At 36.8% G+C, this 17,306-nt stretch overlaps 1 long non-coding RNA gene across 1 annotated transcript; it reads right to left on the reverse strand.

Annotated features, from left to right (window-relative positions):
* Positions 1-13,275: 13,275 nt before the first annotated feature.
* Positions 13,276-15,266, reverse strand: LOC132226008 (uncharacterized). The gene is made up of 3 exons (XR_009450998.1): positions 15,167-15,266; positions 14,451-14,638; positions 13,276-13,414 (listed from the first exon to the last, which is right to left on the reverse strand). It is a non-coding gene; the product is annotated as an uncharacterized LOC132226008 (long non-coding RNA).
* Between the last annotated feature and the right edge of the window lie 2,040 nt (positions 15,267-17,306).

Raw genomic sequence — 17,306 nt, forward strand, 5'->3', positions numbered from 1 at the left:
AATATAATCAATCTCTATTATGGTCGTGAAAATGGTATTTGTCACTTCTCTGAGAAAAAAAAAATCAATATATCTTCCAAGGTTGAACAGGCATTTAATGCAACGAATTGAAGACTGTTAGAGAAATTTAGCTTACCAGGGATTTAGGACAAGCTAATTGAAATCCAGAAAATTCATAGTTGGCTGGCCAATGAAATACATAGATACACTACAGAAATTAATATTTTGGCATTAGAATAACCTGTCATCTTCAATCTTGACAGGAAAATGGATTTGGACAGGCAAATCTCCAACGGAGTGTCCATTTTAAAATACAACAGTGAAATCCATACACGCCCAGGAATTCTTTAATATGGCTGATAAATAACATAGGCTTCATTCTCCTTTCATATAAAATTTACCTCTCCCAGGTAGAGAGATACTTATCGAGATGCAAACTTGTAAAAAAACTTTAAAGGCCAGAAATCTAGAGCAATAATTGTCATTGGAAAGTTTTGGGGCTGAGTTTTTGGGCTGTCAATGATTGCAGTGGTTAACTATAGAGCAAAAATGGTGTCACGGGGTTGGAGAATCCAAGGCTTATCTGCCAGACTCCCACTCAGAGAGGAGACCTGACCCTGTTCTTCCAGATCCTGCCAAGTCACCCTCAGCAAAAAGGAAGCTTGCTCCCTGACAACCTCTTATTTACAGAATAACTCTTCTCGATTGAAAATTCTTTGTCTTGAGCTAAAATCTACTTTTTTTTTTTTTTAACTGCCACTCTTTGTTTTCAAGTCCTATATTTGGAGCAACCTAAAGTCAGTCGGTTGTCTTTCTGTTGGATCAGCCCCTTCAATGCTTGAGGTCAGCTGTCTTCTGCTGCAGCCCTTTTCTCTTCTGAACATAACCTACCTAGTTGCTTCGCCCACCTCTACTAGTTCACCGTTTACAGTGCTTATGGTTTCAAACGTTCACGGTCCTGTCTTCCCAAGACACTGCAATTTACCAATATGCCCTTTATTTTGTACCACCAAAAAGAAACAAGAAAACAAGTGTGTTAAACCCATTAGAGTCCTGATTGACTGTAGTTGGAAACTGCAATAGAAAAGTGAATCCCCACTTTCTTTTTCTCTACAGCAGCGTCATTGGATTTGTGTTGGGTTGAGTTTATGATTAATTAAAACAGAAGGGCTATGAAGGCAGGAATTCTTGTCTGTTTTGTTTACTGCTCCATTTCTAGTTCTGAGCACACAGCAGTTCTGAGCACACAGTAGGAACTCAATAAATATTGGACGAATGAATTATAAAAATAAAGCAGCAATTTAAAGCAGCTATGTCTTTGCTTATTGGAACTGTTGATAAGCCAGGCCCCTTCCAGTCTGTATTCATGAAACCAATTTAAAAAAAATCTAAACATAGGGCTTTGTACCTGCTGAATATTGCCTTGGTTAAGATCAAGTGGTCGCAATAGCTAAAACTATATCCAAATGAACAAAAATTTTCTGTAAAGCAATGGTTCCTGTTAACCAATGAGACTTAATGGATTCAAAGCCATTTTGTCTTCATCATATGCCCCAATTTACAACTACAAAGTACACATCTCTCTATAGGTCAATTCATTACAATTTTAATCCTGCTGTAATTAGTCATTTCATTTACTCTTCAAAATGACATTTATTTCCTACATGAAACAGCTGAAACACAGCAGATTAATAACTTGCCCTGAGTCACACCATAAGTGAATCCCAGGGTCAGGAGTAAAATTTAGGGACCTCAGGACCAAATTTTATATGTTTTCCATTATTCCACACTCTCTTTTTTAGAAAATAAAAAATAATGGAAAATGGAAAATAATGTCAAGAAATTTCTAAAGAGAAACATTTTGAAATAATTTGTATCTCCCTGGTAAAGAGGAGTACAATTTCCCAGAATTTATCTCAAGTTCCCAGTAGAAATCTGTTCTCCTTTAAATATGTTCCCTTCTCTGCTCTATAGTTTCAAACAATTAGAGATCAAAATTCTAAAAGACTTTCAACTTTGAAATTTATATCAAATTTCGAATTGTCATTCCTATAACAGAAGAAGCTGGTTGATGTAGAAAATAATAATTTAAAAAAAAGTTTAGGAGAAGAGAAACAAGACTCAAATCATGGACTCCATGTGAATAAACTGTGTGTGCATAATGACAAATCAACCGCTAAATTCAAGTTAGAAAAAAAAAACTGCATGAAAAATAATTCAACACATTCACTTGTTTGGTAGGAATGAGCCAAGATAGATTAGGAATAAATTGAAAATTTTTTTAATTTGGACCATTTTTGTAAGCGTCACATAGAGTAACCATGTATTATACATATTTGTATCACCTACCAGGTTTCTGGAAGTAACTCCCTATGTGATAAAAGATCAAAGGCACTTTTGACCAATGAATTCAAGCACCTGCCAATTTAGTGAAAATATTCCCTCCAAATAGGCTAATGTTCTACTGACACAAACTGGATAAATCACTTGTTCAAATAATGGCATTATGATCATACAATGTACCAACCTTTTTAACTATCTTGAAAATTCAATTTCTTATTTAATAAAAGCACATGATAATACATCTTCATTTGCAACAAATCTGTGGATGCTCAATTCATTTTATGACTTGCTCAATTACAAAGTAAATAAGTGACTCATAGAAATCATTTATTAGTTGACAACAATGAAAAGCAAAGATCTTATTTTCTCTCTGGGCTTAACCAGCCCCTCTCCGGTCTACATGAATAGGGTTTTTTAATACCTTCATCTGTTGTTGGCACTGGCAGAAAATGTTTCTCATAGAAGTTTAACTGTAACTCACTAAAATGACAAGATTAATTTCTGAAATTATGAAACAGATCAAATTATTGAAATGTATTTCCTTGTATCTAACATGGCAGATCACTCCATCTTAAGAGACAATTATACTAAATCTTCTGTAAATATGTTTCCTCCATTGGAAGTCTCGGAATGTAAACACGCATATGTTAACTGATCTATTCACTAATTAACTTATTCAACAAATCTTTATTGATCACCCACTATGTGTCAAAAACTAGGTTAGATCATGGGAATTTGAAGAAATAAGGCACACGATGAGTCAATCTAGTGGGTGAGACATAAACATAAGTATAAAATATTAATACAGTGCAGTAAAAATAGCATTGCAGGGATCGTTTTAAGTTCACACATGTCACTGGTACTCAGAAATGTGAATATACTTGTTTCCAGAATATTCTGACCTCATTCAGTATTGCGGGGGGGGGGGAGGAGAGTTGGGAGGAGAGGGGGAATGGCAGTAAAAGAAAGGGAAAGGAAGCCAGAGGAGGTGGAACCATCTTAATTGTCCATCTAAGAGGATTTTGTTATAAAATGATTTATCCTATATGGCAGGCTCTCAGCCTGAATCTGGGAGGAAAGTACAGTGATTTTTATGCTGATTACATAGAAGCCCTAAGATATAAAGTCACTTATTTTTATTTAAGTGGTTGAGAGAAGAACCAGGCCAGCAAGTTTAGTCTCAGTCCCACTATGTCACACCCCAGAGAACGTATTAATGAAAAAGTGTTTTCTACTTGGAGGCAGGCTTCAAAAATTGTCTATGACAGTCAATGAAAGGCTTGAATTAAGACACAAACAGAGTAGAGGAACTCTAGTCTCAGCTTACTCTTATAATGGAGTCTTTATAAAATTAATAATTATCCCTTCTCAAAGGTCTAGCTTGATTTTTGTAAACGACAATTCAAGCAATGACAAAGATGGCTGTTGAGACAAGTAATGATGGGCTCCCGATTGAAATTCTATTCAAAGGATGAACTTTCTGAGAATCACTTTACTACACAAACTCAAGAACATTAAGTCAGTGACTCGAGCTCCCTTTTACTTATGCTGCCTTACACAGTGATAAATCTAGTAAAGAAGAGCAGCTGATTCCTGTCTAAATATTTGTCCTCTTTTAGAGCTGACAGAATAATTTAAGACTTTCTGCTGAAACCTCCGATATTGTACTAAAAAATAAAAGCGATGTTATATATCTTGATTATATAGTCTCTGCCTCCGTCACTACATTTTACTACTTTCGACTTTGAGATTTTGCCCCGCTGTCCTTTTGTCATACCAGTGGATCATTGTCTAATTCCAGGTAATTTAATTAAGAGATCTTCACTCATCTCTATCTCAAGAGCCTAGCCCAGTGCCTAGGATATATAGACTCGCAGAGGTCCTCAAACTTTTTAAACAGGGGGCCAGTTCACTGTCCCTCAGACATTCCACACATGCACACTGCAGGCCCGGGACGAGTCGGCTGCTAAGCAGGACAGGCAGTGGCGGCAAAAACACCCGGCGGGCCGGATAAATGTTTTCGGCGGGCCGCATGTGGCCCGTGGCCGGTAGTTTGAGGACCCCTGATATAGAGAGTAAATATTGAATTGAAAAATAGTTTTGATATAATCATGTTTTACATTAATCACTGAAAATTAATGATGGGAAAATCCAGATAAGGAAAGAAACTCATAATTATTTTCATTTTGATATGTCTATTATGTTGAACACAAAGACCACTTTTACTATTAGCTAAATAGGTAAAAAGGAAGGAGATCCTAAAGTCATTTATAAAGTTATATTTGGAGAATTAACAAGATAGCTTGGTAACTAATATATCCCCTGTCCATTACATTATAATATAAAATCTTATGTGGTCATGTACGTTTATGTTTTTCAATCTACCTACCTGACTTACATATTAGAGTACAATGTACCATTAAATGCACTTATAATGGCTACTTTTATTAAAATAAATGGTTTTTCAATAATAAAAAGACTTCATATATACAGAAGTCGATGCATATTTTAAATGGTTCATACCTCCATGTATTAAATTGATTGTGTATTTATCCACTTGGAAATACATAAGAAAATAAACTGCTTTTTATATACCTAGATCTGACCATATCTTCTTTCCATTCTATCTAAAAATTTATAAATCAAATTTTGATTCTTTTTATAATAAGAACTATATGAGTAGAAATTTTCTTAAATTCATTTTAAACACCTTGTCATGACAGGGTGATACCAAAATTTAAATCCAGCTCTGAATTTTTTTTTTAGATTATACTAAAACCTCTAGAAGAATCTGTATGGAACAGAAGCCCCCTGTGCATCATCCACTTATCAATATGCATCACTTACTACGTACATCTTGTTAGTTGATGGATAAGAAAAATGACAAGAGTTAGTAAAACATGTTATTGTCACCATATATATTTAAGGTTTACATGAAATAAACTATTTGCAAGTCACAATAAGATGCCTGAAGTATTCATTGCTGCAGAAAACAAGTGTTACTTTCAGTTAGTTTTCACTGTAAACTTTTTCAGTCTTTGTTGTCATATCCAAGCACCTGCTACACTACAGTAAGAGAAATCTACACATGGCCCTATGCAGCTGTCAATGTTTGTTTCTACTTTTGTGGAAACCCATTCTTTGCAGTCATTCACTTGAGAATATTTGCATTCAGCACTGATTACCTGATTAGTAAGTTATATTCTTAACTCAAAATTGTTTCTGTGATTCTATGAGCATAATATAGGAGTTGCATATTAATATTTTTAATTGCTGTGTGAGTACCTTCAGGGGATTACATTGATTTTTGCCTTACACACTTCTAAATAATTTGTATCCATCTGACAACTACACTTCACCGATTCCAAAAAATATATAAATCCCAGAGAGAAAATGAGAACCTAGTATTGTCCAATTAAAACCTTTGATGGGCCATCAACAGCAAAATGAAATAAAAGTGAGCTGAATCTAACATGAAGATTAAAATGAGAAGCTCTCAAACCACGGTGACCAAAACCCCTAGGAAGGTAATCCTTCTTATTACTCCCTTTACCATTTCCTCCTCTGATAATAGAGTAAGTCGAAGCATCATTTTCCATGTTTCAAAGGGTAGAACTCATTGTGGCGATGAGTGAAATTACTCATTTTCCTATGCTAATATTCCGTATATAAAACAAATTGAAGTCTGAAACCCTATGTATTGGGATCTACAAGATATGGTAAAAATAAATCTGAAAAGATATGGGACCCCCTTTTAACAAAAATATTTTTTCTAAGAACTTCTTTCGTCATGTTTAAAAAAAAATTACAATACTCAGATTCTTCCATTATTGGTAGTATAAAAGTCAATGCTAAAAGCTGAGGTTTTATGATAATACACCCCTTTCAGTTGTGAGTGTTCAAAACAGAGTTTATTCTTGTATTATTATTTATCAATTATTGTATTGTGTTCCATATAAACAACTCTAAACTTACTTTTGCCCCATCCTGCATCATTTCCACACTTTTACAGATGTGAGCAAAAGGACTGTGATAGACCAAGGGGCACAAGCAAGCTGACCTCTGGAACACGTCTGAGTTGGCAATAGCCCTTAGGTCTTTTGTCTCCTGGTAAGTGGTCTCCCACTGCTCTGGATCCAGGGTTATAGACCCAATTCTTATATTCTGGGATTTAGACAACAGGTCTACCCTATTATGACATCCAATCTTAGCTCAACAACTTCTCCCACTCCATCCTATCTCTGGACTTCAACCCCTGCCCAATCTCAGGATCTATTTACTCCTGGCTAGCTTCCATGGGTGCTCCAGTTCCCAACTAAGACCTCACTTACTGAGGAAACTATCTCAGACACACCCCAAGACTTAGCTAGATGCCCTTGTTAGTTATACCCACTATGCCCTCTACATACCCTGTTGTCTTATATTTAATACGAGATGGACATCTGTCTCCCTGTCTGGAATAGAATAGGGAATGAGTGTTTTCATTCACTATAGTGACTCCAATCCCTAGAAAAGCTGTACTGGCACATGTAAAGGCATGATGCCAAGTTCTTAGTTTTGTTTTTAAAAATAGTGTTTTAAGTGTATCCGTCTCTCTTAATAAATGAACAGTGACTGACATATTTTTAGCACTTACTATCAACTTCCTTAAATGTTCAGTTGTCTTTATGCATATTCAGAACTGCAGGATTCTGGATGGGTATTGAGCATGTGTCTGGACAAAAATAGGACCCTGGGATTTATTCTTAACACTTTCTTGTCATGTACAGGAATGTACTACCTTCACACTTTCACTGACATTTACTGTAGTTTTGGCACTCCTTATCAATGACTCTAAAATGCTGTGTGGCCCCATCCAAAGTCTACTTAGTAGCCAAGAGTTGTGAGGCAGGCTAAATAAATTTCATAAATAGAAACTCTATATGTTCTGCTTATTAAGCCGTTATCTCTCATTTATCTCCTGCAGACACTGCTACAGATGGATGTGGAGATGGCACTGGCTACAGACCATGTTTTCCTCTGGGAAACACATGTTTGCTATTTTTCATGGCCATTCTACTCTAATACTTGCTTCCAGAAATATTGAAAAAGGAGCCATCATTAAGCTAACTTCCTCTGCCCAGAAGAGGAAGCAGGTGACAAGCATTTCTGTAGTCACTGTGGGAACTAACCAGAAATGTTGGCTGTGCTGGCTTTGTTACCGTGTTTCTTTTCATTTCTTTAACCTACTTGGATGCAGCAGGAGAGAATATTAATTAATCAACACAACAATGAGCCTGTCCTCTGGAGAGAAAGTGATATACTTGCAATATATTGGTATCTCTATTCTATCAAATAAGCTAATTTACAACGGTCCACATTTCTTGGTTATGTAGGTTATGAGAGGATAGGCCTTCAAAGTATAGATGTGTTCTATCCAAAATTAATTGAATTGCTCTTGGTATATTGTTAAGACATTCTATTTAATGTTAGTGAGATAAAAAAAATGCAAAAATAGAGGCCACGACTTTCAATATTTAACTGTATTTTAGTATATTGCCAACCTGGGTATTATTCAAGGCCTTACTGGTAAATGTTGAAATCAAACCTATGGCTATAAGCCTTCTGTTAATGAGGGAAGAAACTGCCTTATCTTCATATCCCAACGGTGTAGAGCTGTTCTTTTCAAAGCATTTCCCGTGCATCAGTGCTGGTGCAGCAGTTTTGTTATTGGCCCCCCATAAGATAAGCCAGAAATCATGAGAGTTCAGACGCATCTCCAGCAATGCGACAGAGGAATTTTATGTTTGTTGAATGAAACAATAAAGGATAGAAATTGAGTTTTGTATATCTTTTTAAATTCTATTGTCCCCAGTAATTCAGTTTTATTCTATGTTATGAAAATATCAATACACAACATGTAAATTAGGAGGGGAACAGGTTCTTTTTGAGATTTAGAGCACTCAGACTGGCAGTGTGGCCTAATATGAAGAGGTCAGCTCAACGTGGGTGGGATTCCAGCTCCTCCACTTAGAGCCATGGGGACAACTTACATAAACCTTCTGTGTCCCCATTGCCTCATCTGTAAAACGCACAGAATGCTGTCTGTTTTTCCAGATTTGGGGGAAAATCCAGAAAACACTGCCTTTGGTGTCAGGGGGCCCTCATTTTCCTCAATTATAAAATGGACATAATCCCAGTGTCCAAAAGTTGTAAGGATTAGATAACTGGGTAAGTCTGCCACTCTGCCTATTTGGTGTTTAGCGGAACTCCAAAGTTAGCAGTTATTAGTATTGAAAGTGTTTTGCACATAGTAGGTACTCAAAAACTACTAGCTTTTATTGTCTCTCACTTGTGTAGAGGACCCTGCAAACGTTATGCCTCAAGGTCCTAGTCTACACTTTGGAGTGACGTGGGGCCTCTCAGCCTGATCATACAGAAGCTCTACAGGGTCCTTTGAGAAGCTGCTTATAGATCTAGCCCATCCTTGCTGGCCTCTTGTCTGCGAGTGGACATTTCCCCTCATATTTTCATCTCAGAATGTTCTCCTCTGGAGAATTGTCCCTGCATTAAAGATGTCACACTGGCAGAGGGAACTGACCATGATTAAAAGAAGCACATGTAGCTATTTCAGTAACGAGCAACGATGTCAGACAGAGATGATCCTATCTCTTCTTTCACAAGCTACTAATATAATGTGTGTCTCCACTGCCCTCCCTTAAAAAATGTTACTTGAGGGGGCGTTATGATGGGCAAAAAGAAGGCCAGAAAGGTTCTCATTACTTTTGATTTTACAAAACATGGATTTGATTCTTACAACACCGTGGCAGACCTTGTTATCCCAACTTCATTGACAAACCCAGGGTGAGAAATTGGTTTTCCACGCATAGATTGCTGGTGAAGGCATACCTTCAACTTGAACCTGGTCCTTCAAACCCTCAAATCTGTGCACCAAAAAATAGAGGTGAAGTAGAGTTACATAACAAAGAAGACCATGTCAGGAGAATGCCTCAGCATAATGGTTTGATGTGTGAAAACTTTAAATCATGAATACATGCCTTTGTAAAAGAAATACAATGGGCAACTAAAAATGAATTATATGGATGAGATGTGGGTAGAAAAAATAGTAGGAGTATATCCAAAAATAAAGAAGAGTATTAGGGGAAAAGGTTTAAAGGAATGCGGCTTGTGGTCTCAGGCATAACTAGATCCAAAAACCCACAGACACAAACGGGGTGGGGGGGGGGGGAAGAAGGGGGGAAGCTGACAATCGTTCCTAAATGGCCCCAGGCTTGGAGAGGGAGGCAGCCTTTGAGGATGTCAGACAAACCCACAGGGGAGCCCCAGCAGGCACCTTTGGCAGCAGAACTAACTGCATCCCTTGGCCTAGTTAACCATTCCCACCTCGGGAGAGCTCCAGAAGGCAAGGGAGAGATCACCCCACAAACAAATGTCTCCAGCTACTGCCAGATGTCTACCATCTCATCAGCCCAGTATTTGATCTTTGATAAGAGGTCATGACCTTTACAAGGACAACCGCCCCCCCACCCCCTACCCCCACCCCCGCAATGTTCTCAATGTTCTCAACTGTCTAGACCTCTGTGTAGATAAAATTTCAGTCCTTACTTGAAAGGAGGTTTTAGCAGGAAAGGTAAGATGAGAGGCAGGGCACTGGACATTTGAAGGAAGTAAGGAAAGAATACACCTTCTCAAAGAAACTAGCAATGCTGAAGGCGGATCTGTCCCTTCACAATTTTGCCTAACAGTAGCCATCATTCTTTGAATATGCATCCTATAGAAAAATTGTGTCTGGGGGTAGATGTGTATACGCACAGGCACGTAATAAATAATAGTAACACTAAAGATTATTCTAACATTTTTTGATCTTTTACCATAAGCCAAGCACTGTGTTTTGCACTCATTATTGCATTTCATCTTTATAGCATTCCAACTGGGGTTGTATGTTACTTGCTTGATTTAATAACTAAAGAAGCAGGTTTAGACACTGATGTTTATACAGCTAGAAAGTGATAGAGTAAAAACTCAAACTAGTCAATCCAATTCCAAGTTAACCAGTACATTTGTGTCCTAAACTTAAGCTGCAATATTTCTATCATAACACACAGACACACACACACAGACACACACACACACACACAAACACACACACAACACACACACTATTTTAGGCCCTGCAGCAAAGAGGCCAGAGCCCCCTATCCACTCAGGTTTTAACACATACCAAGTACATGAAGTTGGACTATGAAGGAAAAAAATGCTGCATTTCATTGTCAGAAAAGATGGAAAACAAGGAGGGAAAAGTGAAAACAGAAGGTTATAAACATTAAGCAAAAAGCTGTCAAAAGTAGAAATGGAAAGTAAGAACTTTCTGTATCTCTTAAAAACAATGAAAAGATAACCTTTAAAGCTTGAAGGAATTGCTTTAAGTTTAATCAAAATTTACAACTTTTATGAGGCTTTCTGCTAAGTTCTGAGAATGATCATATAAAATCCCTGGGCAAAAAAGAAAATGTGCACAGTATCATGTTATTATGGTAATTTACAACTCACCTGTCTACTGTCAATTCATCAGTCTCATAACCTTGTATACGTCTACTCTGTGCTTTTTCGGAATTAAATAAAAGTGTCTGGGATTTGAGATAGTATTGGGGAAAAGAGGTAAAATAGTGCCTGGCACATAATAGAAGCTCAATAAATGTTTTCTGAATAAGTCATTAAAAGGCAAACATAGCACACTTGACTCAAACACCAGATTTTCTCAAAGGTAAGGAACTTAAACTTTTTAAAATAATAAAACTATCATGATACATAATGGAACAGAATGTAAAATGTGAGTGAATATCTAATCTAAAACCCAAAGCTTCAAATTAAAAATGGACTTGCTTTGGTGCCTGCTTAAGGCAACACCAACAGCCCTCAAACCCTTAGGGGGTCCTATTCTCTCCTCTTCACCATTTTTATTACTTAGCTGAAACATTTGGACAAGTATGTGCATATGAATACATGTACGCATGTACTTCTCCTGGATTATGGACCTCTGACCTTCCTATTTTAAAATGAATCTGTTTAGGGAACTGTTCTTTTATGTCATGTTAGAGAGGAATGGTGCACCCTTCCTTTTAGCTTATTATTAACAGATAGCATAGTGGGTCCCTCGGAACCAGAGCAGCTGAAAGGTAACTGATTCCTTCTTTTTCTCTTCTTCATGACAATTATGCTGCGATTCACATTTCAGACAATTATTTGAACCAAAACCAAAGAAAGACATTTTATTCTCCAGCATTTTTCATTTAACAAATTAGAAAAAATATCATTATCCTTGTCTCCTGTCCTTTTACCTCTTGCCCCAAACCAGGGCTCTCCTGTGAAAAGGATTTTGAAAACCAGACAGCACCAATTAGACAAATGTTAGACCTCACGCTATTAGACTACCAGGCCATTCAATGCACTAAAGTGTGGTGGGGGTCAGCCGTGTCGGGTGTCGGAGAGAATCTGGGCATGTCCACGACAGTGCTGAGCTCGTCAAACAAGAAGTCCTTGGCAACTCTGAAATATTTTGAACTTATTGATCCAGAGCCTTTCTTTAGAAAATAAATGAGTATCATAGATTCCTCATGGACCCCAAGGGACTTTTATAAATAAAAAAAAAGTCTTTGTGAACTTGAGGCCAAAGTGGTTACAGAATTGATCTGCCTGCTAACACAGAAGGGACCTTATACTGCTGAAAAGATTCCAGGTCCAGTCATGGTGCAGGCATCCATGGGGCTTTTAATCATTTCTATATTGTTGTTGTTTTTGCTAAAATTTCAAAAACAGTTATTTTTAGTTTTCCATGGCACCCTCTGTTAACTTTAGATCTAACCTATTAAGATATATCCATAGACTAGTCATAGAACATAAAACAGAACAAACTAGGGTATACTCCAGAGAAGGAAGATGAATATGAAGGCTCTAAACTCAGTGAGGAAGAGACTTGGTGAAATTTAGTTCAATATATGGCATGCGGGAACTAGCTGAGGAATATTTAGACATATCTATAAAATGAGCTATGATGTTATCACTCTAATCTGACACATCACAACAATTTAGTTTTCTCACCTTAAATGTATATTACATTTATCCCTCCTAAGTGACTCTTGTATAGTCCTCTTAAGCTTCCTAAAAATATATCCAAATAAGAATGCAAACTGATATTATTCATCCCAATTTCACCAACTGCAAGGAAATGCCCCTGAGGGTACAATTCCACAGTCTGCTGTTGACAGCGAAAGGCTGACACCTAAGTTTTCATTGCAAGGACCTGAGACAAAGGCATCAGACGGGGCAGGGTAATAGGTCAAAAGGTCAAGGACCAATATAGTGATATGCTTTAGGATATTTGCTTGATTAAATGAGCTTCATAAACTATTTAAGGAGGTTTATACTTACCACTTATGAGAGAGTAATCAAATTAACAGAACACAGTGAAATCAATTCTCAATGTCTTGTTTTAATAGAAATAAACAGTAGCATTTAACTGGGCTGTTTGAGGAACTCCAACAATACCTATATTTTATGAGCATTTTCACCCTGCATGTTTAGTTTCTGCTAACTCAGGAGTTATTATTAAAACTATTTGGAATTCTTCTGCCACATTGTATTTAGGCAATGGCAGAAAGTAGCCCAACAACATGCTGGGTAGAAGGAGACATGCATTTGGGTGGACAAAAGCCACCATAGTTAATCCTCAAAAGTGAAATTTCGGCACCCTATCATCAAGAGTTGCTGGGCATTTGATTAAATACCCCAGGCATTTGGTCCTCAACCTATTTTCATTTCTCCCCCCGCCCCCCTCCCCCCCGGCCCCGCCACTGGCAAACAAGAGAAAATTAGACCAAGAACCTGAAGAAACAAAGTATGTGTACTTTAATAGAGAAATGCTTTTACCTGCCATGCCTGCTGTGATCCAAATGGGCTCTCCTTTCACAACCTTAGTCAACTTAACTCCCAGCTGGTGGCTCTGGAAAACGTAGCCGTGCAGTCTTATTGCTCATGCAGTCTTACTGCTGGGTTTCTGTTCTTTCACTGTCAGCTGGAATACAATAGAGTCAAAGGGAAATAAAAGAGAGATGCACCCAGAAAGGACCTGGAGGGTGGCAACAAAGCAAATGAAGAAAGTGGTAATGAATCCAAGACATCGTGCTGGCCCAATGTGGCATCCCAGACCACTTACACACGGAGGAAAATTATGCTTCAATTAATTGTCGCTTTTCCCCGCAGATTCATGATATTTTACAAACCATAAATTATCTAGTAGAAATCCGACTTGGCAACATTTTAGGCAATGTCATGTGATGTACTTAACCCAAAGAGAGAATAGCTACTATCATGCTACTCAGATATGGATAAAACATATTTTACATATTGTGGGAGACTTTGATATAAAGATAAACGGTGTTGAAAACACTAATATTTTGGGAATACAAAGAGAACACCTGACCACTTTGATGGATATGTACCAAATAACAAGTGCTAGATATGTAATATCCTTATATTGTCTCTACACACATGTGGGGCTTTCCATATGTTCAGTTCCTTTGTTATCTCTTCATTGTCTTTTGTACATTTTTTTTCTTCTCATGCAGATGTTATATTATATTATTTTATAACAGTAAATAAAAGGCTGTCCCTTACCACAAATCTATATTTCCCATTTTAAATGAAGAGCACTTGAAAGTATGCCATTATTTTTGGTTTGTTCACATTTAAGAATTCACACATCAACAGTTAAACCTTATCAAAAGTTAGAAAATAGTATGCCTTTCCCTCCCATAACAATGATAATGTACATAATTTATTTTTTATTTAAATATGTGCATGCTAAATGAGTCATAATTTTCTAATCTGGAAAGGTTGAAACATAATAAAAATAATATAATGAATATATAAAGAAAATCCATTAGTTTGGTTTTAAATGTCTCAAATTGATCACAGTTTAGACAATGTATATGAAGCTTTATGTTATAGGTTCATGTGTCAAATTGATAAATGAAAACTTTCTTGGGGCTAGGATAATGACAAATAAAATCAAATGTAATCTCATTTAATGGGACAGGGCAAAATCTCACCTCATCAGATGGTACATTCAGAATGTTTCATTTTTCTTTGTTGTTTTATTACTAATGCAGTAAAATCATTCAAATAGTCTTTCTTATAGGACATTGTGTTCAAAATAATCAGAGTTAGGGTATTAACTAGATGATCCAAAGTTAGAGTATAATTGTAAACAATTGTTATTGTCGTGGATTCAGCCAGTCTGAAAATTTAGGATAAGAAAAAAAAAGAGTAAGAATTTTCCACTGGGTAGCAATAAAAAATAATATTAAGGTAATTTTATATATTACCATGAACTTGCTAGCATATTTTAATTTCTCAGAATCAATTTTTGATCCCACAAAATATTAAAACTCAAATTATATCTACCCCTAGACATAGGAAACTGGTAATTTGGTAATTTTCTACATTGAGACCTGAATTATCTTTCTCGAACACATAACTCTGCTCAAATTCATTATAAAAATGACCAATTTACCACCTCACTTAACATGAGGGAGACAATACTACAGAATGTGGGTCTCAGGGTAGAACAACCAAATGCTACCTGGGGACAGATGAACGTGCCAGAGCGTGTGCGAGTGACTTAAATTGTTCCAGTTATTCTTTTACTTATAAAACAATTTCTATAATCCCCATTATGAGTTCCAAACACATACACTTTGAAGTGAGAGCCATTAACATACGTCATTTCCTACTTCCAGAAGCCAACGCACAATAAATCTCTTACCTTATAGAGATGGAGCAGCAGAGGGCTCATAATAGAATGAGTGATGCATAAAATGTTCTGCAGCTCACTTCCCCTGGGATTTATCCTTCCAGACCTAGGAACACCGCCTGCCTGCGTGGATGGAATGCTAAGCAATGCGGCAAAATAACCAATGCGTTAGATACAGCTTTTCAACTTTGCAAAATCTAGAAGAAACTGCAAAATAAGTAACAAATAAACAAGTATGTGTCTAAACATTTGGGCACAAATTAGCTGGAAAAACGCACTGTTTCAATAAGGAAGATGAGAGGTGGACTCATATTTTTAAGTATGAATGTGTAAGTAATATGCTTTTTCTTAGAAGCTGAAGGACTATTGCATTCTTGGTTGTTTTAAGAGAGAGAGACTGTTTTATAGTGTGTAACACAATTACTCCACAAAGAAATTACTGGCTCTGAATTACAGTTAAAATGTTGGTCAAATAGTTCATTTTTTCCCTTCAGAAGCACGCAAAGGAATAAAGAAAAGAAGTAAATCTAAAAGAAACACATGAGAAGCATATATATATATATATATATATATATATATATATATATATATATATATATATATCCAAATGTTCATTCAATTTCCTCATTTATTTTATTGAAAAAAAAGTGTCACTAAGTTTTTGAAGGCATAGTTTCAAGTCAGACTTGTCTCTAAGTCTAAGTTTAGCCTCCATTCCTTGTGTCATATTTCTTCAGGCATGAGAAGGAAAATCAATGCCCCCACTCACCTTGGGAAGAATTTCACTGCCATGTGTCCATGGTTCTATGGGACCCAATAATCCGTGGCTCAGCATTGATTTTTCTATGACACCTGTAGAAACAGCCTCTCCTTCCTTTCTAACAAAATATAGCAACAAAAATTGTGTAGTTTCTGAATAAATTAAACAGAGGCTTTTAAGTAAAACTTCATCCTGTAAGGAAACGTGGTTTACATTTTCTGAAAAAAAGATAACTTTGCTTGCTTTTTCTGAGCCATTTAACAACCTTTTAAAGATAATGTGAACATATATTTTTAAAGATAACTTGAATGATGTTTTCTTCAGTACTTTGTAGCTAACTCATATATTACCAATAGTATTTATGTTTCTAAGGAAATTGACAAGTTGTAAATAAAGCCTATCAAACTTCAATTTCCAATATTAAAATATCTCCAAAACAAACCTCTTTTTGGCTATGAAAAAAAATACAATCGTGTATTTAAAGTCTAAAGTTTTGATGAAATAGAGGGCCGTCCTGGCAGTAAAGTAGAGAAAAGCAAACCCTAGGAGAGAGGTTAGGTTAGACTTTCGGGGGTATTTTATAGCATTCAAGGAGTTGGGAGAACAGGCAAAAGCCACCAACCTTTCCACTTTCCTCGACAAATATAAATGCAAAAGAAAACTTTGAAAAACCACCCCAAAAGTCATGTTTCCAGCATTTTTCACACACCTGATTTAAACCTCAAAGATATTTGTTTCACCCTGGGCAGACTTCTCTGGGCATGTCTGCATTTGTTCCCTGCAGCCATTCGGCACTGAATGGAGAAACTACAGTTGTCAATCCACTCGGTCACTACTCCATCAGCCTGAGAATCTGCAAAATAAAAATGCAGTGTTAAAAAAAAATCCTTTCACGTTAGCTTTTCCTACTAAAGTCCTAGAGAAGAAAACACAAAGCAGGTTGCTTCCCACAATATCTGTGACATCTTGGTTAAAAGTGACAGAGCCATGTGGCACTCTGACAGGTGTAGTGTTAAGACCTGACAGATGTAAGCCTGCAAGAACAACCTCCCTGTCACAGATATTTAAGCTTATGGTAAAACTTTGATTTGATAGACCCTTGATTAGCTTGTGCAACTGTGAGTGCTACTGCCTTTCAAGTTCATCGCAAATGATGCTGTTCTTCATATTACTGCCAATTTAAGCTCCCATTCTGCTAAAAGGAAGGCATTTGAACTGCTCATCAAACCTGTGCACATTTTTTTGAGTTAAAGACTTAGATCAATCCAAACTTCAGCTCTCAGGGGAGAAGTTCCATTGTTTATCAGGCCATGTCTACACTGGCTGAGCAAAGCGCTCTGTTCAGATGGAGAAGCGCCTTTGGCAGCTAGAGTCCACATAGCTGACCCATGG

Source organism: Myotis daubentonii, chromosome 2, assembly GCF_963259705.1.
Source record: "Myotis daubentonii chromosome 2, mMyoDau2.1, whole genome shotgun sequence".
Classification (NCBI taxonomy): Eukaryota; Metazoa; Chordata; class Mammalia; order Chiroptera; family Vespertilionidae; genus Myotis; species Myotis daubentonii.